This window comes from Trachemys scripta, chromosome 3 (assembly GCF_013100865.1).
Source record: "Trachemys scripta elegans isolate TJP31775 chromosome 3, CAS_Tse_1.0, whole genome shotgun sequence".
NCBI classification, from domain to species: domain Eukaryota; kingdom Metazoa; phylum Chordata; order Testudines; family Emydidae; genus Trachemys; species Trachemys scripta.
This window is the reverse complement of record NC_048300.1, coordinates 35,860,847-35,885,234: the sequence shown is the minus strand read 5'-3', so window position 1 is coordinate 35,885,234 and position 24,388 is coordinate 35,860,847.

Genomic DNA, 24,388 nt, shown 5'->3' with positions numbered 1-24,388 from the left:
AGCAGAGGCTCTGCTCTGCTCCTCCCCTGACTCTTCGGCTCTGTTTAAGAGCCGAGCGCTACGAGCTTCGGGCAGCCCCCATGCCTCCAGACCCTGCACCGCCGGAGCCCGGGAGGGGAAGTGCCCGGCTGGGGGCGCAGGGTCCGGAGGCATAGGGGCTGCCCAAAGCCCGAGCGCTACCAGCTTCACGGTTTGCCGGGCAGCCTCCAGACCCTGCGCCCCCGGCTGGGCGCTTCCCCTCCCGGGCTCCAGCTGCGCTGGGGAAGCGCTGGCCGGGTGCAGGGTCTGGGGGCTGCCCGGCAAACTGTGAAGCCGGTAGTGCTCAGGCAGCCCTTTCCCCGTAGCTGGGAGTGGGAGGGAGGAGGGGGCAGAGTTAGGGCGGGGAAGGGGCGGAGTTGGGGCGGGGCTGGAGTGGGGAAATGGGCGGGACCAGGGCCCGTGGAGGGTCCTCTTTTTTTTATTTATTAGATATGGTAACCCTGCGGTGTAAGTGTGTGGAAACATTGGCGCTTCAGCAGGAACTCAACAATTCTGCTGATGATACACAAGGCAGAACAGAATACAGCTCACTCTCCCATAATTCTGCTGATTCTGCAGTGTTAGCTGGAATAAAAGTAGTAAACATTTATTTTTGTCCCTAAAATAAGCAGATGTGACTCAGAGCACAGAGAATGAGCCGATCTGTTGAGAAAGATGGTGCCATTCTTGTAATGTCATAATAGCATGGTAATGCTATTTCAATAATTTGTTTAATAATTAATATACTGTGTGTCTTTCTAAGGCCAGCCGCACTGTATTGCACTTTCAAGTGTAGCTGGGAGGATGCCTAAAACAAAATGGCAAAGAGCAAAAAATAAAGTTTGTTTTCTTTTGTGATGTGCTAATATTTATTTGAAAAGTTTTCAGTTCACCGCTCAGTATATTTCCACAATCTGCACATCTGTACTTCAAAAAGTAATTTGAATTATGACATCCTGTTGTACTCAAAATAGACTGGACCACCAAGGGGAGGTGTCATGAAATGACATTTAGTAAAAGCTATTCTCTGTTCCACTGCACTGTACCCTGCCATGTCCTTCATGCCAGTTATTGATCAGACCATCATTCAATGCAAAATGCCTCTCTTTGAGCCCAGGCTTGGAATGTATTAATAAAGTAGGTCATTGATTAGCTGGAAATATGACTGACAATTCCTTCAGTTTGATCCAGATGTACTGTACATCTTGGGGGAGGAGAGCAGACGATGATTCAGTGATGTGAAAGGAAATAAAACCCACGCTTTTCATATTTTTTGAAAGCTTTACTTCAATAAAATAGCTAGCAACAGTACCCTCAGCAGATTAAATGGTATGCAAATTTATAAAAAAAAGCACTTCTGGATTTCCTAAAGTAAAAAAAAAAAAAAAAAAAGGGAAATAGGTAAAAGTAGGACAAATCTGCCAGTAACGTATCTAATTGCAAAAGACCAAGAGCCTAGGGAATTTCTTCCTCTCTGAACAAAGAATTTTAATGGACTACTCCAGTTCAATATACTGTACATTTTGGAAACGAACTATTCAAATCTCTATTGATTTAATAAACAATGTGTTTAATACAGCATGGGTAAATTATAGGAGCAATGAGGACAAAGGGCCAGACTTTGATCTGTTACACTTGTGTAAATCTGGAGTAACTCCATTGACATTATAGTAATGGAGATAAGAACTGGGCCTGAGAAATTCTGTATTTGTTTAACTCACTTCTAACCTTTGTCACCAATATAAAATTAATATAAAACCAGTTGTATGGCACATATTCTATCCGCTAAGATAACACTTGATACAGGATCTTCCTCTTTGACATTGAAGGATAAAATCCTAGTTCTGGCTGTATTGTTGATGGATACACAATAGCAAATCCATGGCAGCTTTTGCTCTTCAGCCACTGCTTCAGGACCTCACTACCATTTGCACAGGCATAAGGTCCACTGAATCTGCATAACTTTAGACTTTATGACCCTCCCTTCACCTCCCCTAAATGGAGCAGAGACCCACTCCGCTGTTTGCAGAAATACCGCTGCCTGTCTGTTGCACTGCTGGATTTCCCTGGGAAGAACCAAAAGGGGGCTTAAATGGAACATGCAATGATGATTATGCCCATTAGCACACTCTAGTAATAGGCTAAGTACTGTTGAAGTTTTTGTTTTTAAGGAAAGTGATTTAAGAAATTTAAACCTGAACATTTTAGGTTTTAGTTTTCAAATGGCTTTTAGCTTTTCCACCACAATTGTTGTTGCTTTTAATCTTTACAGTCCTGGATGAAGATGAGTGGTCCCACTGAATTTAGTAGTACTACGCATGTAACTTTAGACATGTGAGTAACTTTTTGGGGGTTCAGCATCTAGGTTTGTTACTCATGTTATGCTTTCATGCAGCTATTGATGTCGTGGATAAAAAGGGAAAATGTCTCTAAGGATGCTCATAACACTGGAAGAAGGGCAGAATTATTGTGCATTAACACAAAATATAGCAGTAAGTACAGCATTATTTGATTTGAGATTTTTAATGGGATTCCATAAAACAAACAAGAAACATCAGAGATAAACAGATGCTGAAGTAGTAATACAAGAAATGCTGACAGAATGCATTTTCTATGTAGCTGTTCGAAATTACAAACAGACTGGGAAGTTATACATCAAACAGAGAATAACACACAATGATCAAAGAATGGTTAGCTTGGGAATCCCTCCTGCCAAGGGTTCGACTCTTTCTCGCAAACAGAGGTTTCTGCCTATTCTTTTTTATTGTTCAACTGTGTGTATCATGAGGAAATGGATACCAGAAACATTTTTTAACAGTAAATGAAGTTTCAGTTTTTCCTATGGGTGATATCCATCCACCCTCTCTGCAGAAAGGCAGCAGAGGGGCTATGCACCATTATATCCCACATAAGCCATATCTTTTGAGACATAAAACTGTACTATGACAAAAAGTGGACATAAAGGATGAGCCACCACTCAAGCATGCCCTCATAGCCAGAAGTCACCCTACAGCACCCCACTTTTGTTTCCCCCTTTGCACTATTCAGATAAACTTCATCCAGGCTTTTTTGGGGGGAGAGGAGGAGGAGTCAAAGACACCCCTCCTCGTGGACTGGACAAACACAACTAACACAAAATAAACAAAGTAAAACTAAAATATCCCAAAATATAGTCCATTCAAAAGTCCACACAACACAACGGTGACTCTTCTGGCCTGAGCCCTTTATAGACTTGCTCTGCTTTGTCAAGGTCTCTCACAGATCAGCCTGTGACAACCCTGAACTCAGGCTCATCACAGCAAGAACAGTTCATACTATTTCCTGAACTTTCCCCTTCTCCCAGCATCCTCCTGCTGCTCTTTTTAAGGCAAACACCTGATCTCACCCAGGTATGACTCCTCAGTAATCAGGGTTGGCTGGCTGCAGGCCTTTCAGCCCTTAGGGCAAGGCACTTTGTTACAGGGCAGAAATAGGGTTGCCAACTTTCTAATGGTACAAAACTGAACGCCCCTGCCCTGCCCCACCCCGCCCCTTCCCAAAGGCCCGGTCCCTACTCTGAGGCCCTGCCCCCACTTGCTCCATCCCTCATCCCTCTGTCACTTGCTCTCCCTGACCCTCAACTCACTTTCATTGGGCTGGGGCAGGGGGTTGGGTTGCAGGAGAGGGCTCCGGGCTGGGGCAGAGTGTTGGGATGTGTGGGGGGTGAGGACTCTGTCTGGATGTGTGGGCTCTGGGGTGGGGCCGGGGATGAGGGGTTCAGGGATGCAAGAGGGGGCTCTGGCCTGGGGCCAAGGGGTTTGGAGTGTGGGAGGGGGTGCAGGCTCCAGCAGGGGGTGCAGGCTCTGGGTTGGGGCCAGGAATGAGGGGTTTGGGGTGTAAGAGGGGGCTCTTGGCTGGGGCAGGGGGTTGGATTGCAGGGCATGGGTGAGGGCTCCCGCTACGGGTGTAGACTCTGGGGGTGGTGCCAGGGATGAGGGGTTTGAGGTGTGGGAGGGGACTCTGAGCCAGGGCAGAGGATTGGGGTGTGGGAGAGGGTTCAAGATGCAGGGTCCCGGCAGCGCTTACTGCATTGCCCAGGAAGTGGCTGCCAGGTCCCTGAAATCCCTAAGCGCAAGGGCGGCCAGGGACAGTCCGCATGCTGCCCTCCCGCCTACGGGCACCGCCCACACAGCTCCCACTGGCCGCAGTTCCTGGCCAAAGGGAGCTGTGGAGCCGGCACTGGAGCGGGGGCAGCGCGCAGAGCCTTCCTGGCTGCCCATGCACCTAGGGGCCACAAGGACCTGGCGGCTGCTTCTGGGAGCCACACAGAGCTAGAGCAGGCAGGGAGCCTGCCTTTGCCCCAGACCCCAGCTGCGCTGCTGACCAGACTTTTAACAGCCCGGTCCGCGATGCCAACCAGAACCACTAAGGTTCCTTTTTGACCAGGCGTTCCAGTCGAAAACCGGATGCCTGTCCACCCTATGCAGAAATGTCTGTTTCAGCTGTCTAAATTTATACTTAATAAGATATTTCAGCATTAATAGCTGCTGGAAAATGTGATAAGCTAACCAGAGAGTCTCATAGGTACCTGCATGGAATGCTCCTTGATATTACACTTGAGGTAGGCAGTTCTCAGATTAGCATGAATCTTCCGTGGCTCTTACCTTTGATTGGGCCTGTTAAACCTCAGAAAGTGAATCAACAAGCTTTATTTTTCTCAGTTTTCTAAATATCTTTTAGCCACTTACTATGGGCCAAAGCCTTTCTCCAGTGAAGTCAATGGGAGCTTTGCAGTTGATTTAAATGGGAGTAGGTATATATTGGATATATTGCATTCAGAGTAGTTTTTTCTTTCTGGTACACATGCTTCCATCTGAGCATGTTTACTTTAGTTGTCCTTTTTTGTCTTGTGAAGAGATCAGATTAAATCTTCACCCATTGCAGGATGAAACATAAGAAGAGACAGTTTTATTTACTGTGGCTTTGTACATGTAGGAAACCATCTCTTTTTAATATTTAAATTATGCCGTCAGTGTTGAAGAATTTAAAACTTCCTTCTAAATCATGTGGACCAGATTCTATCCTGGCTCATAATGTGCAAGTGTGTTATGTCAGTAGGGTTTCATAAGACAATATCAGCCTTGGAGGAGCATAAAGCACAGCCTTGGTTGGTAATGGATATTTAAAGTGAATTAAGATGTTTTGGCAAAGAAATATCTTATCAGTACAGAGAGCAATAAGAGCTGTGGTGAATTCTGTGGAAATGCTAGAGAGACTGAAAACAAGGGAGATGAAAGCCCTTAATAAATCCTCAGGTCTCTTACACTGCAGGAAGATGCGGGGTTTAACATCTGGTCAACTGATAGAGAGTTTATCCCTTTTCATATTTTCAGAGCATAAAATGTAATTTTCACCTTCCTCTAATTATTAGTGTTATTTATTGTTTCTATTATAACAGCACCAGTCAGGGTCCAGAGCCCTAGCCTATTACATTTTGTACAAACATATAGTAATAAACAAAATGCCAGTCACAAAAAACTACAAATGTTACTTTGAAAAAAAAAAGACATCTAGTGATGCAGATGTGGTGCAGTCCTTTCCATTGTTTGTCACCCGGCACAGCTCAGGGTGGAAGTAAAGGTGATTTTATGCCACCTTTATATCCTCCCAATCCTGGGGCCACTGAACTTGTCCCAAGAAGCATCTTAAAGGAGCTTTAGGGCAGTTCTGGGTTGCACTACTTCCCAATGGCCCCTATGGGTCATTCCTAAACTGGAGATCACCAGCTTTCAAGGGCAACTTAAACCTCATCCTCCTTTTCACAAGACATGCTCCTTAAACTGAGAGAGGGGGTGACACGCCTGCCTTATACCACTCAGGGATTCCCCCTTGGTGAGGAGACCCCCAAATGGCCAGTTATACCTGCTTTAAGGATGCTTTGTGATGCCAGAGCTGTGCAAAAATAATCTTAACTGGGCACAGGACCTAACTATACATCTTAGATCCTGATGCTTCTCTGATTGAAATCAATGGCAAAACTCCAATTGATGTCAAGGAGAGCAGGACTGGGTGCTTATTTTGTAGAGTGTCTTAAATACAAATTATATTTCTAAACTATGTACATAGTTGAGCTTAGGACCTAACTGCACCATTAAAGTCAATAGGAGTCTTGCCATGCACTTCAGTAGGTGCAGGACAAGTACTTTATACAATAAATAGCAGGAAGAGAGCAAAATTAAAGATAAATAGGTAGGGGAGAACAGATGCTTCTCAGCTGAAATTTTACATAACAGTAGAGCAGAAAGAATGGGTGAGTCCCTACAAATGCTTCCCTGCTCTTCCACATAGCACTCCAAACGTTATTGGAAAAATCTACCAAATAAAAAAAATCCTTCAGAACAAAATGGTCTCTACTTTACTTATTACATATGGAGTAATGTCAGCCAAATAAACTTGTTTGTTATAGCAACTCATCCATTTCTAAACTTTAAGTGGAAACAATTAAAATTAAGGGGGGAAAACCCACCTTTTCTGATCTGATCAGGGAATCAGGACTCAGACTCTAAAAGCAAATGTTGCTCTAGTCTGTAAGTTTAATGCAAGCAAGCAAGAGTTTTATTTACAACCAGAGGCTTCCTTATGTGCTTTCACACTTGTGTTATGTTTGTCTAATTAAAAGGTCAGAATGAAGAAATAGCAGGAAAAAAGGTTACATGTGTTTAATTTAAGAATATCTACTGCTCTCCAGGAAAGTTGGGACCATCATTAAATGTCAGCTAGACAAAAAGCAGTAGGATGACATTATTTTGTTGCCATGAAATGCTTCTAAATTTACCTTGAAGATTCACATATCCGCAGGACTGCATGTCTGCCAGTGACTCATGCTGACTCATTCAGTAAGTGAGCATTCAGCTACTTAGTCTCTATACCCGCTTACAGTGATATGATTTCCAGAGAGTGATTTCTTTAAAATTTAATTAGGCATGCGTTCGCTACAGGGACACATACAATTCTGTCATTTTAGTTTTATTTATTTATTTTTGTCTTATTCGATGTGTATTCATAAGACATTTTGTGCTATTATTTCCAAGTCAGCTTTTAAAATGGTGTGGCTAGGCACAACTATTCTTATGTCCAGCCGTAAAGGTTTGTTTATACATGCTCCAGTTATACATAAGCAGTGATAATTTACTGATGTTTATGGAAACCAAAGGCCTAAAACTTTACCATTGGATTTCTGCCATGGTTTCAATGGGAGCAGAAGCAAGGCCCAGTTGTGAAATGTTTCTAGTCTTGCACTCCGAAATAATTAATGAATGGACAATAATGGCCTGATTCTGATCTCATTTCCATTTGTATAAATCAGGAGTCACTCCAGTGAAGTGGTATAAAAATTGGTGTGAGATCAGAATCAAGTCCAATAAATTCCTAATAAGTGTTGCTATGAATATATTGAGCCCAACCCTTTCCCAATGGAAGTCACTGGGAACTTTGTCATTGATTTCAATTAAAATAATATTAAGTCCATTGTCAATCTCTCTCTCAAGTTGAGATGTAATTCTGATATGCTACAGCAGTGAGCTGGTGTATGCCTACAAGTAATTCTCTGTTGTAACAGTACAAATATTGCAAAGGCATAAAAAGGGGAATGCCATGGAAACTCTCTCTGAAACAAAGAAAGTGGCACTTCCCTGCATTCCACTTTATTGTAACTTCCTGATCTTCCCTACAGTTGGGTATAATTGTTAAATCATGATTACATAAATGGTTTCATGCCAGCTCTCCACTTTCAAGGTACTTTATTTATTTTTTGTAAGGAATCTACAAGCATTTATTCAAAAGAGGTGAGGGGGAAAAGAGTGTATAAAATGAACAGGTCTAGACTTCTGTGTTGCCTGGACTTGTTCTGGAGCCATTTGCTTTTTAACCTCTTGTGGTATATAACTACCCAAGTCACAGGCAACAGAAAATCAGGTCTAAACAATGATCCTTCTCCCAACAGGAGTAGGATCAAGCACATAATCATGTCAGTAGGGGGCTCCAGAAACTGTTCTGCTACACTGTTCATATCTTTGGAGAAAACAGTTCTTACCTACCCTCATGCTGCCCACTCCTTCTCCCGGCTGGCAGCTTCTCTGGGAAACTGTGGCCTCTCTCTTTAGTATGCCAAGTTTGGTGGTGTTTTTATAGTTCTGGATTACATGCTTCATTTTTCTTGCTCTTGTGGTCAGTTATGGATCATACTCCTATCCCACGGTGATTCATCTATGTTTCTGTCCTTTGATCTCTCTCCCATCTCGAATCTAAAAGTGCTGGCTAGTTCATGGTGGGTTTCTGCTTCATTGACTTCTTGGTAACTTAGATATAAATTGCTTTATTTTTCTTTTAGAAAGATAGAATCCCAAAGTCTCTTTAATTACTTTCCATCCACACCACCCCTTTTCACACTATATTTCCTGCTAAATTTTTCACCAGATCACTATTGTTTCATTATTGGGTGTGGGCAGGGGAGGCAGGTTTGTATAATTTTTGGTGGTGCCCAGAAAGGGTCCAAGCTCCCCCCGCCCACACACACACCTGCCTTGTAAGCCAATATATATATTTTAAAATAATGTAAAAATGGACTAGTAACAATAAGCGTTTAACAGTTTCCCTATTAAACAGTTTCTGATTGGGAGTGCGGGCTCTGGGGTGGGGCTGGGGATGAGGGGTTTGAGGTGTGAGGGGAGGAGGCTGAGGACTAGGGCACAGGGTTGGGGTGTGGGGTGATGGCTGCGGGGTGGGGGCAGGGATGCGGGGTTCACGGTGCAGGAGGGGGCTCAGGGTGGGGCAGAGGGTTGGGCTGCGGGGGGGGTGAGGGCTCTGGCTGGGGGTGCGGGGCTGGGAATGAGGAGTTTGGGGTGCAGGCAGGCTGCCCTGGGGCTGAGGCTAGAGAGGAGGATTCCACAGTCCTCAAGCCCTCCCCCTCCCCGGCAGCACACTCACCCAGCACCCTCACTGCATGTGCTGCTAGGGGCCAGCCCGTTTCAGGTCCAGGAAGCCCCCTCAACTCCTCTGTAGTGGGTGCTGGGGGAGAGGGGGTTGCCATTACATGTGGCCTCCTCCCCTGCTGCAGCCTGCTGCCCCTCATCGTAGCCTCACGGGGGATGGGGCTGCCCCTTGCCCAGCGTGGGGCAGAAGTGGTGGCTGCGGGCGGCGGGGAGATGCGGATCACACTGTCAGACACTCACCCAAGCCCCAGCAGCTGCTCAGTTGAGGTCCAGACCCCATATCCTGGAAGCCCCTTCGGCATCACCTCCCGGTGGGTGCGGGGGAGGGGAGGGCTGCCAGTCATGTGTGTGCCTCCTTCCCTCCTCCCTCCGCAGGTGCAGCAGCCGCCTCAACCAGCCGGCGGCGCTACTCTTGTGTTGTGTTGCAAGGCAGCTGCCCACTTGAGGCAGGGACGCTCCGGGGCCTGGGGGAGGCACACAGGGTTGGCAGGCAGGGGCTGGGGGAGGCATGCGGGGGCGGCACGCAGGGTCAGCAGGCAGGACCGGGGGAGAGACCCGGCTCTGAAAATTGGTGTAGCTGGGCCCCCGGACCCCGAGTATTCCTGGAGCCCGGGCACCACAGGCCCATACACTTGCCGCCCCAGGGTGTGGGAAGGGATTTAATAGCATCGGGTACTGGCCAGGTTAGTCAGATCTCCTTTGGGGTCCCTTCCATTTCTAAAAATGTTGCTTTTAAAATATAAAAATCCTATAATTCTGACACCTTGTTCCAGAGAGACTGGCTTCTTCTTGCATATTTGTTTTGCAGACTAAAAGCCTCAGGAAAGTAGTCCCTCTCATGCTCTGTTCCTCAGCCTAGCATGCATCTAAAAGAAAAAACAACAACAACCTTATGTCATCTTGAGACTTGCCTTAGACCTTCCTGTAATTCATATATCTTTACCAGTAATTTTACAATTCACTTATTCAATTAGGTAATGGGTAGCTGCAGCCATAGCTTGTTAAAGGGAAGCACTATATGCAATACATTTTCTTCTCCTGAGATTGGTGCACAGGCATCCTTACAGTGTATACCTATATATCTTATTGGCAGTGCCCTTGGTTGCAGTGTGGGAACAGAGTTAACGTTGTTAAATGTGCAGAGGAACAACATCCCCATTGTTTATTTTATCAATTTCATGTGACGTCTGGGAACGTTCATTCATTTCCATTTTTTAAAAAACCCATTGGATTTTCTTTTTTGGGGTCTATCCTGCACTCTTTATATGGATCATACTCCTACTAAAGCCAGGAGATTTTGTTCTGAGCAACGAGAGCAGAACAGAATCTGTAGGGGCTGATCTTGCAAGGATACTACGTTCTCTCATCTCCTACTGAAGACAGGAGGTGGTCAGGGCACTCAGCATCTCCCAGGAAGTGCTCAGCACATTGCAGATTTGGGCCATTGATACACTTGGCATACCTTGATTGCTCTTATGCTCCCTTTGCTACTGATGTGCAGTAAGGAGTGAACATTGCCCTCAAGCTGTAATCTGATCTTCAGACAGAGCTCAGCCAATAACTGCAGAAAAGGGCAGCAGATTTTCCTTATGCAGCAGCATCAACAGCAGGAGTTCTGGAAGCTGTAGTGGCAACAGCCGCCTCTGTTATGACAGTTCTCTTGTAGGTCACCATGGTGAGAATGTATCTTGGTATTTCATCTGTCCAAGCACACTAATGTCGTTTATAGACATCAGAAGAATAGTTTATATTAATGAATATTTTAGTATGAGTATTCTTCATGTGGACATGCTAATTAGAAATGCACACATATATTCCCCTTGAGGGAAGATTTAACTAATGGATAAAGTGAAGAGGGATTTAGCAGCATTTTAAAAAATAGATTAAGGGCATATTTACCTTGGTGTGATTGCATCTTTGTGAAACTTGTTACTACGCATTTGAAAAACGGGCTGTTGTTACTAAAAAAAGGTCCTTATTAGATTTCTTACAACTTGTAACCATGTGTCTTCTGCCTCTATGCCATAAACATCCACATGAGCTCTGTGCATTTCTTCATGAATTGAAGATCAAATTTGCTGTGAATCATTAAAATAGTTAAATTTAGATTTACCAATTTACATTACATTTAAAAAAACACAACATTTTGTGGTTAACTTTTAGATTAGAAAAAGCCAGTTAAAGCTGCTGCAGTTTCCTCAAGCAGTGATATAAACAGCCTGAAGGGTCCTGTATATATACAACAATTACTGCTATGTCAGGGAACCTGTTTGCAACATGCTTGTGTCATAATCATGTTCTGATATTGTTGGGTTTTACCTGTGTAGAATAGACCAAATAGTATTATAATCTTACTAAAGAAATCATGATGCAACCCTGAAAGGCATAGATAAGTCTCTAGAGATGTGCAGATGGAGCAGATTGTGAATTACCAGTCTTTTGGGACTGGATGCAGAGGACCTAGCATGAAAAGAATTAACTCCCTGCTCAAATCTCTAGTGACAAAACCACACACAGAAAGGATTGGGGTAACATAATAGGACTTCTTATTGAGGCCAATCAGGGCTAAGGATTTACACTTGGGAACTCCATAAAACTGTGTCAATGGACGGTAAAGGACGGAAGAACTAAAGTTGTCCTATGATCGTGTAAACTAGAAATAAGTATACTGACACACCAGGGTATGGATATCTATTTGTTGTTCTTTTGCTATATCTTTGAGACAGTCTTTTCATTTTGTTTTTTTAAAATGCTGTTTAATTTGGGCAGAAACTATGTTTACTCTTGACAGAGTCAGGTGATGGTGAATTTGAACCTGGCATTTTCTCTTAATTACGGTATTAATATGAAAGCAAAGAGGTCAGAAGGGAAAAGTGGACCTTTTTGGAGAGGAGAGGTGAGGGGAAAATTGAAGGCTGCTTTCACAGCTTCTATGGCTATTTTGATGTCATACCTCCCTTTATCATGTCAGTACATTAGCACGCACTAGCTAGAGTGGCAATTTGGAAGGAGTGTCATCTAGTTGCAGGCTAGAGTACAGCACTATGAGTGAGGTGATCTAGACTTTTCTCTTCCCTCTCTGATAAAGTGTCTCTATGATCCAGGGCAAGTTGGTGTACCCCATTTTTCCTCATCTGTAAAACAGTGATAATGCTGCCTAGTAATGTGACGTTTCTGACAGATCTGGATAGAACCAACTACATGACTGCAATTTAGTATTATTATAGCTACATGTGAAATGTTTTCATGCAAGCCACTGTACTTAGTGCAGTGACAAAAACACCAAACAAATAACTCAAAAAACTCCAAAGGTAATAACAAAATGTTTTTTAAGAACATCAGAAGCAGGAAGCCTGCTAAACAACCAGTGGGGCCCCTGGACAATCGAGATACAAAAGGAGCACCTAAAGACGATAAAGTAATTGCGGAGAAACTAAATGAATTCTTTGCTTCAGTCTTCACAGCTGAGGATGTTAGGGAGATTCCCAAACCTGAGCCGTCCTTTATAGGTGACAAATCTGAGGAATTGTCACAGATTGAAGTGTCATTAGAGGAGGTTTTGGAATTAATTGATAAACTTAACACAGTAACAAGTTATCGGGACCAGATGGCATTCACCCAAGAGTTCTGAAAGAACTTAAATGTGAAATTGCGGAACTATTAACTATGGTTTGTAACCTGTCCTTTAAATCAGCTTCTGTACTCAGTGACTGTAAGATAGCTAATGTGATGCCAATATTTAAAAAGGGCTCTAAAGGTGATCCTGGCAATTACAGACTGGTAAATCTAACGCAGTACCGGGCAAATTAGTTGAAACAATAGTAAAGAATAAAATTGTCAGACACATAGAACATAAATTGTTGGGCAAAAGTCAAAAAGGTTTCTGTAAAGGGAAATCATGTCTTACTAATCTATTAGAGTTCTTTGAAGGGGTCAACAAAAATTTGAAGGGGGATCCAGTGGACATAGCGCACTTAGATTCCAGAAAGCCTTTGACAAGGTCCCTCACCAAAGGCTCTTATGTAAATTAAGTTGTTTCATGGGTTTCATGGATTGAGAACTGGTTAAAAGACAGGGAACAAAGGGTAGGAATAAATGGTAAATTTTCAGAATGGTGAGGGGTAACTAGTGGTGTTCCCCAAGGGTCAGTCCTAGGACCGATCCTATTCAACTTATTCATAAATGATCTGGAGAAAGGGGTAAACAGTGAGGCAATCAAGGTTGCAGATGATACTAAACTGCTCAAGATAGTTAAGACCAAAGCAGACTGTGAAGAACTTCAAAAAGATCTCACAAAACTAAGTGACTGGGCAACAAAATGGCAAATGAAATTTAATGTGGATAAATGTAAAGTAATGCACATTTGAAAGAATAACCCCAACTATACATACAGTATGATGGGGGCTAATTTAGCTACAACTAATCAGGAAAGAGATCTTGGATTCATCGTGGATAGTTCTCTGAAGACGTCCACGCAGTTCATAGCAGCAGTCAAAAAAGCAAACAGGATGTTAGGAATCATTAAAAAAAGGATAGAGAATAAGACGGAGAATATCTTATTGCCCTTATATAAATCCATGATATGCCCACATCTTGAATACTGCGTACAGATGTGGTCTCCTCATCTCAAAAAAGTTATACACCTCTATCCCGATATAACGCTGTCCTCGGGAGCCAAAACATCTTACTGCGTTATAGGTGAAACTGCGTTATATCGAACTTGCTTTGATCCGCCGGAGTGCGCAGCCCCACCCCCCCCGGAGCACTGCTTTACCGTGTTAGAGCCGAATTTGTGTTATATCGGGTCACGTTATAGCGGGGTATAGGTGTTCTGTCATTAGAAAACATTCAGAGAAGGGCAACTAAAATGATTAGGTGTTTGGAATGGGTCTCATATAAAAAGAGATTAAAGAGGTTATGACTTTTCATCTTGGAAAAGAGGAGACTAAGGGGGGATATGATAGAGGTATATAAAATCATGAGTGGTGTGGAGAAAATGAATAAGGAAAAGTTATTTACTTGTTCCCATAATATAAGAACTAGGGGTCACCTTTCTGTCACCCAGCTTAGTTAAACAGGTGCAAGTCTATGCATTGATATATTTTGGTTTGTAAGTGGCTTATTGTGGTTTAGCTTATACCAATTCCTACACAAATTAAGCTAAACCACAAAAATGAAATTAGTGGGCAGCAGGTTTAAAACAAATAAAAGGAAGTTCTTCTTCACACAGCGCACAGTCAACTTGTGGAACTCCTTGCCTGAGGAGGTTGTGAAGGCTAGGACTATAACATGGTTTAAAAAAGAACTAGATAAATTCATGGAGGTTAAGTCCATTAATGGCTATTAGCCAAGATGTGTAAGGAATGGTGTCCCTAACCTCTGTTTGTCAGAGGGTGAAGATGGATGGCAGGATTACCTGTTAGGTTCACTCCCTCTAGGGCACCTGGCATTGGCCACTGTCAGCAGACAGGATACTGGGCTGGATGGACCTTTGGTCTGACCCAGTATGGCCATTCTTATGTTCTTATGTTAACTGTATAGCATTGCAGGATACTTTAGGTATAAAGATAATTAATGTAATATAGCCCTTTATTTGGCATTACCTAACTCTTTTTTGGGTACAAGAGCTGTAAGTCTATAGATCCTAATAAAAATATTGTCCTCACAATATAAATTTTTAGGGCCTAGTTAACTGTTACCCTGCACTTTGTGTAATTATTGGCATTCGTATAGAGTGAATGGAAACAATATTTCCTTTCTCCCACCTCTTAGTACTGTTTATTTAGGCCTTGTCTACATGACATAATTCCATCAGTTTAACTAAAAGTGTGATTTAAAAAAAACCCAGCTTAGTTAAACAGGTGCAAGTCTATGCATTGATATATTTTGGTTTGTAAGTGGCTTATTGTGGTTTAGCTTATACCAATTCCTACACAAATTAAGCTAAACCACAATAATTATTAATTATTATTTTAATCTAGTTTATAATTATATGAGTGTCCATGCTGCCTTTTGCACCATTTTAACTAAACTGGTTTAAAATCACATCTTTTGGGCTTGTCTACAGGGGGACACTCAGGAAAGTTAATCCAAATTAACTGAACATGTGAATTTAAAGGGGTTCAGTTAAACTGCATTAAACCCCTGCATGGAAACTCTCCTTCAGAATTGCTGTGGCCCTAATTCGGTCTTGTTTAATTCACTTTAAAATGGTGAGAGAATAGGGCAATGATTCTGTTACATTTTTTTCTTTTAGAGGAAGACTGCTTGGGTAGTGTCAAAAAGATGATTTGCAATTTGCTGCAGAATTTTTAAAAAAATCACACTCTACCAGGCTTTCATTTAAGCAGTCTCCAGTATATGACACGTTTATTGCAAAGCAGGTAGTATCACTGTTTATTAAAAGTTATTGTGAATGTACTGGCTTATTATGACTCAGTTGCTGCCATAATTATACAACTCAGAATCCTTATCAGCCAGTCAAATTGGGACTACAATAAAAATAATTTTACCATCTCCCAGAAGTCTATCTTTGATAACTCTAGTTTCTCTTCCTAGCAAAATAAGGGAACAAATATCAAAATAAAATGTCTGAAAATTAACAGGATAATATAACCAAGTGCAATGGATAACACAGGTCTAAATAACAGACCTTGCTAGCCAAACTTTATTGCTTTTTGTTAAAATAACAAAATCAAGAGAAAAGGAACACAGTAAGTGCAATATATTTGGTTATAGTTGAGCTTTTGAAAGATTTTCTCATGAAGTGTTAACTCAAAACTAATTAAAATTGGCTTGAAGGGAAGGGGTAATAATCCGAAGTCCAGATATTCAAAGAGGGAGAAACCAAGACAGTAGTAATGCTGAAAGAGTGCAAGCAGTGTTCGTGGATAAAAACCTAAACAGAAATTTGCAGAAAAAGGCCAGTGACATTTTGGGCTGGAAATTGAGACTCATCATGTCATAGAGCAGAGAGGTAAAAGTCCAGCTAATAGAGCTTTTCTGTCACCATAGCTGCAATACTGCATTCAGTTTTGGACTCCTCAGTTCCAGAAAGGAATTAATGAATGCAAAGGAGCTCAAACAAAAGCAACAAAAATGATCAGGGGATGAGAGGGAATGATTTAAGACAGGATTAATATAGCTAAACATATGCGTAGTTTCACTATATGACTAAGGAAGATGTGGGACATAACTGTCTAGAAACATCTGAAGGGTATCAACACCAAAGAAGGAGAGGAATTATTCAGCATGGTACAAAGGGATGTAACTAGGAATAGTAGTGGGATGAAATAAAGTTTGGCTAAACTGCAGAGGAAAGTTTTCTCACTGATTTCAATGGGACTTCTTGTGTGAATAAATGCTCACTAATGTGAGTTAAAGTTGCACAATCTAGCCCAGTGTAATCTACAAAGTTGTGGATTAGGGAAACATTGGAAGCCTCTTTCCTAGGGAGACATGGAACTAGAATGGACAATATATTAATAAATGTACTGAAGAGGATAATGATGAACTAATGGGTCTCCGCTGTCTCTAGGGCAGGATGATGAACTAATGGGTCTCCGCTGTCTCTAGGGCAGTGGTTCTCAAACTGTGGATCAGGACCACAAAGTGGGTCGTGACCCCGTTTTAGTGGGGTCGCCAGGGCTGGCTTAGACTTGCTGAGGCCCAGAGCCGAAGCTGAAGCCTGAGCCCCACCATCTGGAGCTGAAGCCTGAGGGCTTCAGCCCTGGGTGGCAGGGTTAGGTTACAGGCCCCCTGCCTGGTGCTGAAGCCTTTGGGCTTCAATTTTGGCCCCCCCACATGGGGCAGTGGGGCTTAGGCTTTGGCTCCCCCATCCTGGGCTACAGGGATTGGGTTGGCTCAAGCTTGGATCCCCCCTCCTCGGGTCATGTAGTAATTTTTGTTGTCAGAAGAGGGTCACGGTGCGATGAAGTTTGAGAATCCCTGCTCTAGGGCTTCAATCTCCAGTGTGTTCAAGCTCTGCTCAAGCCCAATAGAAAGGAGGGAGTTGATTGCAGCTCCATAATTCACAGCAGCACAGCTCCAGTGTATGTTAAAGCTTCAGGGCAGCAGCTTGAATTTATACCACTGACATAGGTTTCCTCAGGGACCTTACACTAGTGAAAAAACAGGTGCACTTCCCTCCCCTTATTCTGGGACAGGGAGGAATTGTGGTGCAGGAGGTGACTTATCCTATGAGGAAAATTCTCAGGGGAAATCCCTGGCTGCTTTGGTGCACTTTGTGCTGCATAAACAGGACAAAGTGAACTTGGCAAACCAGCGAATCTAGCTACTAATGTTAGAAAGTTTTAGAAATGGACGAATGGAAACATTGACTAAAGCCAAAGATGGACTGCAAAGAAATAAAGCATAATAAGCAATGGGTGGCAGGAAACTGTATCAAATGGACTGATGTAGAAACCAATCTAAACATTTATACTGTTCCCATTCCTATAGTACCTGGACATTGTGGAATGTGTGACACTGGACATGTATCTGTACCCCAACTTCCTTAATAACTATGTAGCATTAAGGATGGGGCCTGAGCAAAAGCCCAGATGTGGAATGCTCACCCATATTTTATATTATGATCCAAACTTTGTTGTTCAATCTCATCTCTGCAGAACTCAAATTGCAGTAAAAACACACCGTTAAGTCCCAAACATACTTTACTACAGATAGACTGAATTAATACATGTAGCTAGCTTTTCACCACAGTTAAGCCTCAACCCTCTTTCACTGAAATCTATATGTATCTTCCACCCAGATGAATCTGCATGAGACTACAGAAGGGGTGGAGAGGCAGCTTCTTAGGACATTGGAGACTTCTCATGAGGTGTAAACTTTTATCTCCATCAAACATCCAGTCCCCACTAAAAAAATAGACTTCTTGAGTGGGATTCCATGCCCCAGAAGTCATACATATTGTGGCTGAACAGAAGGTCATAAACGATTTATACTCAAAGTAGCTATATCTGATTATATGTTGCTTGAATACTAAGAATTAGTTGTATCAGAAAGTTGAGCACTATAGCAGCACTAAAGCATCAGGATTTACTCAATAGGAGTTCCAGGTGTTACAGTAGTTGCTGAATCAGAGCTGATCTATTTTTAATTCAATAAGCCAAAATTACATTTGTATGACTTTAGCTGAACATCTCTTTAGCTGTATTTGCAAAGATCAGACAGATTTGAAAAGGTAAGAAACTTGTTTATATTGTACACTGACTTTTCTGGTTGTGTCTTAGACATTTCTGTAAACTAGGCATCAAACCAATGCCATCTTAGCAAAGGCAGATATGTAGAAAGAATTTTAAGAACACATCAAAGCTTTATGACAACTTAGGTTCTACTTTTTAACCAATTTTATAGTACCAAGACTACACCAAGGTGCATACTGAAATATCAGCACTGAGAAAACAGAGTGGACGTTGGCTGCCCCTATTATGGTCCCTGTTACAGGGTGAACTGCCCCTTTAATAGCCTAGGGATTAGGGGACAGGGAGCAGCTGCTGACCCTACCCCAGAGAGGAGCCCAGCAGACAGGTATTGGGAATCAGCTGACACAGCTGATCAGCACCTCATGATTTGCTCAAACTCTCAGTGGGAATATAAAGGAGAGCTCAGCCATGCAGTTGGTTGAGTAGACAACTGGTGTCTCCCCATACTGGGGGAGGAGGGGGCATAAGCTAAAGGAAGGACATGTGACTGCCCCACATGTTGCCCCAATCAGTGACCCCTCCCACCCTGCACCCCGCCCAGGGCCGCAACACTCTCCCAGCCCCACATTACCTGCAGGGGGGAGGGGGCTCTCTGTCCTTCTCTCCCTGTGCCTCCCCCGCTGCACTTTCAGCCACTCTCACCCTGGCAGCTGGGTGGAGAGCAGGATGGAGCTGCTTCTGCCTGAGAAAGCCTGGCTGGGGGGCACTTGCCGGGGAGAGGAGGACAGAGCAGGCCAGTCTGGGGGGCACTTGACACCCCCCCCTCCAACTACACAATGCTGAATACAGCAGGAGACTGCAGCCAGGCTGTCTGGACCTGTGGAGTGCCCCATGGTCAGAAAGGGCTCTGTCTGGTAGTTGCCAGAGGACCCCAGTCCGAACCCCTAACCAGACTGTAGTCATGCTTATTGTATATTGTTCTTGCTTTGTTTGGGAAGACAATACACAGAGCCCTGAAGTAAGGGACAGAAACCTAATCTGGGCCTGGCTGTCTGCCTTTCCCCTACCTCATAGACCAGCCTACAGTCTCATAGAAATGTTGCATAGAGGCCACTCCAGTAGGCTCTCTGCCACAGAAGCCATGGAAGCCAATTACTGCATGTGCTTCATGGGATGAGTGTATTGTATTGTTATGGCATGTATCACCAGGATGTACTGTTGTGAGTTCTTTTTCTTAGCATATAAACAAGTTTTGACTCTTGGAAAGATATGCATTGTTGTTTGTTTTCAGTTATTCAAGGTTTTTTGTAGAGGTAGCTTTGGGAGAGAGGGCACTGAGCAAACAGCAGCAGAGTTTGCTCTCTGCCTTGAGTTCTCTTTAAAGTAAATTCTTGAGGCAGAGGTACTTCATGGGAACTGGGCATTAGTGTTGGACTGAGATTCCTGAACAAAGGAATTGCCCTGCATGCTGTTTGACCATTTCATATCAGGACTGGTGTATGTGTGTAAATAAACCATGTTACATTTAGAATATGCCTTGACTCCATGTCACTGATTTCTTCTCCACTGGGAAGCTGACCTGCAAGGCCCCAGACATGTGCTAATAATTTGCAGAGGGGTGACACGGATGTCAGATGGGACAACAGTACTTTGTTGGCCAACATGGCAGCAGTCACACAAACCAATGGGTTAAAGTATGTATGTCTATATTTACTCCCCCAGATATACCATGGCCTCTGTGTAGTCCCTTAAGCAGATGGTTCCTGTTTTAAGTAGTAATTGACTGTATAGTTGTCCATGGGACTGTCACAACCAGAATATGGGAACTTGTTAATGCTGTTTGTAGTTTGAGGCTAGGGGAGATGTTATTATAATACTTGCCAAAACATGGCCTACTTTCTACCTAGGCATTGACACGTCTGTGAGTTTTATGACTATAGGTTACTTTAATTTTATTCATAACAAATATTGAATAATGTAGGCCGCTGCTTCTCAGAATGATGCAGAACTTCTGTCTTGGTGCTGGTGACGGTGTTAGTGTAAACTGGAATGGGAAGTTATGAGAGATTACAGAGACAATGGATAATGGGAGGTTACCCCAAATGTTCCCTCATTTTTGTTTGCATCTTATTCAATGGATCCTTAATAAAGGAAACAAAAGTGACCTTTACTGCAGATGAATCAGAAGTAGTGCAGAACTATACAACTACCTGGGCAAACAGTTGGTACTAGTTCTCCAGGATTTAATAAGATGTCTCTCCCATCTACATAATACAGTTGACACTCATTTTAATATTATTGATAACTATTCTCACACTAAGTCTTATGGAGCCCAGACTGAAGAGCAGACTTTAACTAGGACACACTTAAATCTAGTTAATAATTTAAAACATTGTAAATATATTCTATTTACGTGTGTAATCTATTTTCCTTTTTTTGTGTGCATAATAGATATTTTGGAGTCTGCCTTGACTTAAGCAGGTGGAGTTAACACCTTTTGATTCACCCTAGTCAGCTTAGTAGAGGATATTCTTTACCCATAAATATATCATGATGGCATTAGCCATAGACTTAGGCCAGTCTCTTCTACTGGCATAGATCCTGTGCTGATATAAATCAACACAGCTCTAACAACATCAGTGCAACCACACTGATCTACACATAGGCATGCGCAGCCCATTTCATTAGGGTGTGCACCCAGGGAGCCCCACCCTATCCCCACCCCTGCCATGCCCTAGCCCGCCTCCACCCTGCCCCCATCCACTCCCTCCTACTTCCCGCCCGACTTCCCCCCTCAGAAACCCCAACCCCCCCGCTCCTTGTCCCCAGACTACCCCCTCCTGCGACCCCTGCCCCTATCTGCCCAGCAGGTTCCCCACCCCTCCCTAAGCCTCCCCGCCCCCTGCCCCCTGACTGCCCCCCTAGGACTCTACCTGCCCCCTGACTGCCCCAACCCTTATCCACACCCCCGCCCCCAGACAGACCCCCCCGGGACTCCCACGCCTATCCAACTGCTTCCCATCCCCTGACAGGACCCCCAGAACTCCCGACCCATACAACCCCCCCTGTTCCCTGCCTCCCCCAACCCCTCTCCACACCCCTGCCTCCTGATAGACCCCCAGAACTCCCGACTCATCTAACCCCCCCAGCTCCTTGTCCCCTGACCACTGCCTCCAAAGACACCCCCCCACGACCCTCCTTGCTCCCTGTCCCCTGACTGCCCTGACCCCTATCCACCCCCCACCTCCTGACAGACCCCGGGACTCCCATGCCCCATCCAACCCCCCCCCTGCTTCCTGACCGCCCCCTCCAGAGACCCCTGCCCCTAACCACCACCCCATAATCCCATCCCATTTACACTGAAGACGTGCTTCTCAGTCATCCAATCACAGAACAGGAACATGACAACTATTTCAAATACTCTGAATGAAATGCATGTGAACAATCTAAAAATCAAGAATTATGTAAAAATACTACGTAATTGGTGAATGATTTCTCACATTTTTTTTTTTTTAAATTAATCTGTTCTGAGACAAATCATAAGCCAAAAAATTAATTGAAAAAAACAATTCTTACAAATTATTTGCCTAGCTCTACTATTGGGCAAATTCATATTTTAGAAATATAGGTTAAATGTGTTAAAGTTTACACTAACCATGCTTGTGATATTATTTGAATTTGGTACAATAATTTGTCACTGTAGAAGATATAGTAAATAGTAGATTAATGGGGTGAAATCCTGGCTCCACTGATATCAATGGGAATTTTGCTTTTTACTAGGGCCAAAATATTTTATACATGGTGATGACAAATCTCTTAGTACGATGGTCTACACAGGGAGGAGTATCATATGCCAGCTATTCCACATATGTAATGAAGAACTATAGTAATACACTGTTCAAATAAATCTAGAATCTTACTCATAAGAATCAGGAGGTTGTAAGTCACTTAAAGTTAAGAAATTTCGCAGTTTAATTTATCTAATGGTAAAGAAGGCAATCTGATGCACATTTGCAACAATTTAAAAATTCTGCTGTTACTGTTTTTGGCCCCAGATCTGCCATCAGATTCATGTGGATGGACCATGGGACTCTGCATGGCCCCAAAGGTCCACCCACACATATTTGATGCAGGATCAGGGGGCTTAGATATTCCATCTTCTTTAGTACAGTGGGGGATCTTTTGTAACTGATACATTAATACCAGCAAATAAATTTAACCTTTATGAAAGGTTTCTTCTTTTATGGTCATACTGCAGGGAAGTCTCAAATAGAACTCCCACCCACCTGGGAATTCTGTCAGTAGGGGAGAATTGGGGACCTTTCTTTCCTTTCCACTTCACATAGTGGGTGTAGAGTATCAAGTAGGGACTGCCCAGCAGAAGGATGAGGAATTTTATTAATGCGATTTGTTCAATAAATGGGTTATTAGGTGGATATTACTTAGCAGGTTGTTGGAAGGAGCATAGGAAAGACTAAGCAGCTTGTTTTCTTTGGAGAAAAAAAATCTTTGATTATTTTTTATCAAGAATGTTACTTTTCAGTGACTATAAAATGCTGTTCTGTGAAACTGGAGCATCTGCTTCTTGTGATGAAACTAGGATGGAGTCCATTTGACACATGTTAGGCAGACACACATTTCAAGTGAACAGCTAACATTTTCAGAGCTCAGAAACCAAAGGTAAAAGGTTGGATGATAATGTAAAAGTGCTGTCAGCTTCAGTATCTTTCTGAAGTTACTGATGTTATTTTGTCAAGACCTATTTCACAGCTCGTTGACTTGAGCATGAAGCAGATTTAATTCTTGAGGAGATCCATCAACAGCTATCACTGAAGAGACAAATCTATTCTCACAATAACAAAAGAACATAAAAAATGGGGACTTAGAAAAATCCATTTAATAAGAACATCCTTTCATCCTTTTTAGAGCAGCATCAAATAGAAGTTTCTTGTAAATGACCCATTGACTTTGTATTTACAACTTTGTCCTGTAGAGTCCACTTCAAACCTTCTATTCAGTAGCATTTGTATAGGTCATTTAGGAATTTGCTTTCATTTTTGCGTAATTATTCTGTTTTACTTTCCTGACCAGAAAAGGAGTCTGGACATTGTTTGTACTTAAGTTTGTGCATTTATATGTATATACACACTGATATATATATATATATATAGATAGATATATATATAGATATAGATATATATAGATATATCTATATATAGATATATATAGATATGAAATATATATATATGAATTTTGTTTTAAAGAAAACATATATATATGTTTGTTTCTTTAAAACAAAATTCATTGAAAATCTCTTAAGTGAATAGCCCAACCACAAAAAAGAAAAAAAAAGTCCTTAGCTGCCCCTTGCAACATCCTGCTATTATTTCACCTTCTTATCACCTCATCCACTTCCACCGCCACCACAATGACAAATGCCTCTTGCCACACATGCCTCTTGTGCAAATTTTAGCTCTAAGCCATGTGGAGTGGCTAGTTATTTATATTTTCTAATTGTTTGAAATGTTGAAGTGATGTTGGGTTGAGTTAGATGGTTCGTGGGCTTTGTGTAGCTTTTTTAGATGATGGTTATGTTTAAGTGGGTTATGTTAGATGATGAAGAAAACTTTTTATTTGAAAGTGGAAAGCATTTGTTGTGTTTATCATTTTGGGAAGTTATTGTCTGCAATGTTTCTAGCATTACTCAGGTGATGTAATGGGGAAGTATGATTTTTTTGTCTCTTTCAAAAGCTGATATTTATGGCTGGAGTTAAGGTTTCATGTTTTGTATGGAGATGAAAGAAAGAGCCTTGTGCGTGGTTGATCTGGGCAGAAAAAACAAAAATCATGGTTGTAGATTTCCAGGCGTGGTTTAAAATTCAACTAGTGATTTCCTGGCTTTTTATGGCTGTGTTGGTGTAATATTCACTGTAGCAAGAATGCATGTTGGAAGAAGATAAATGGAAGATGCAGTAGCAGCTAAGTATGCCTCAGTCATATTGAGCATAGTCATTACTCCATGGCAACCATGGAGTAAAGTGGAATCTGAGTTTTATCATGTCTCTGCTTTTACAGACAATCTGCCTGATTCTGCTTCTACTGAAACCAATGGGAGATATTCCTATTAGCTTAAACGGTGGCAAAATCAGATAGCCACCTCTCCCCTTCTCCCCCCCCCCCCCCCCGCCCATCCTAGTGTTTCTGTTTGCCACAATTCAAAGTATGGTTCAAGAATTA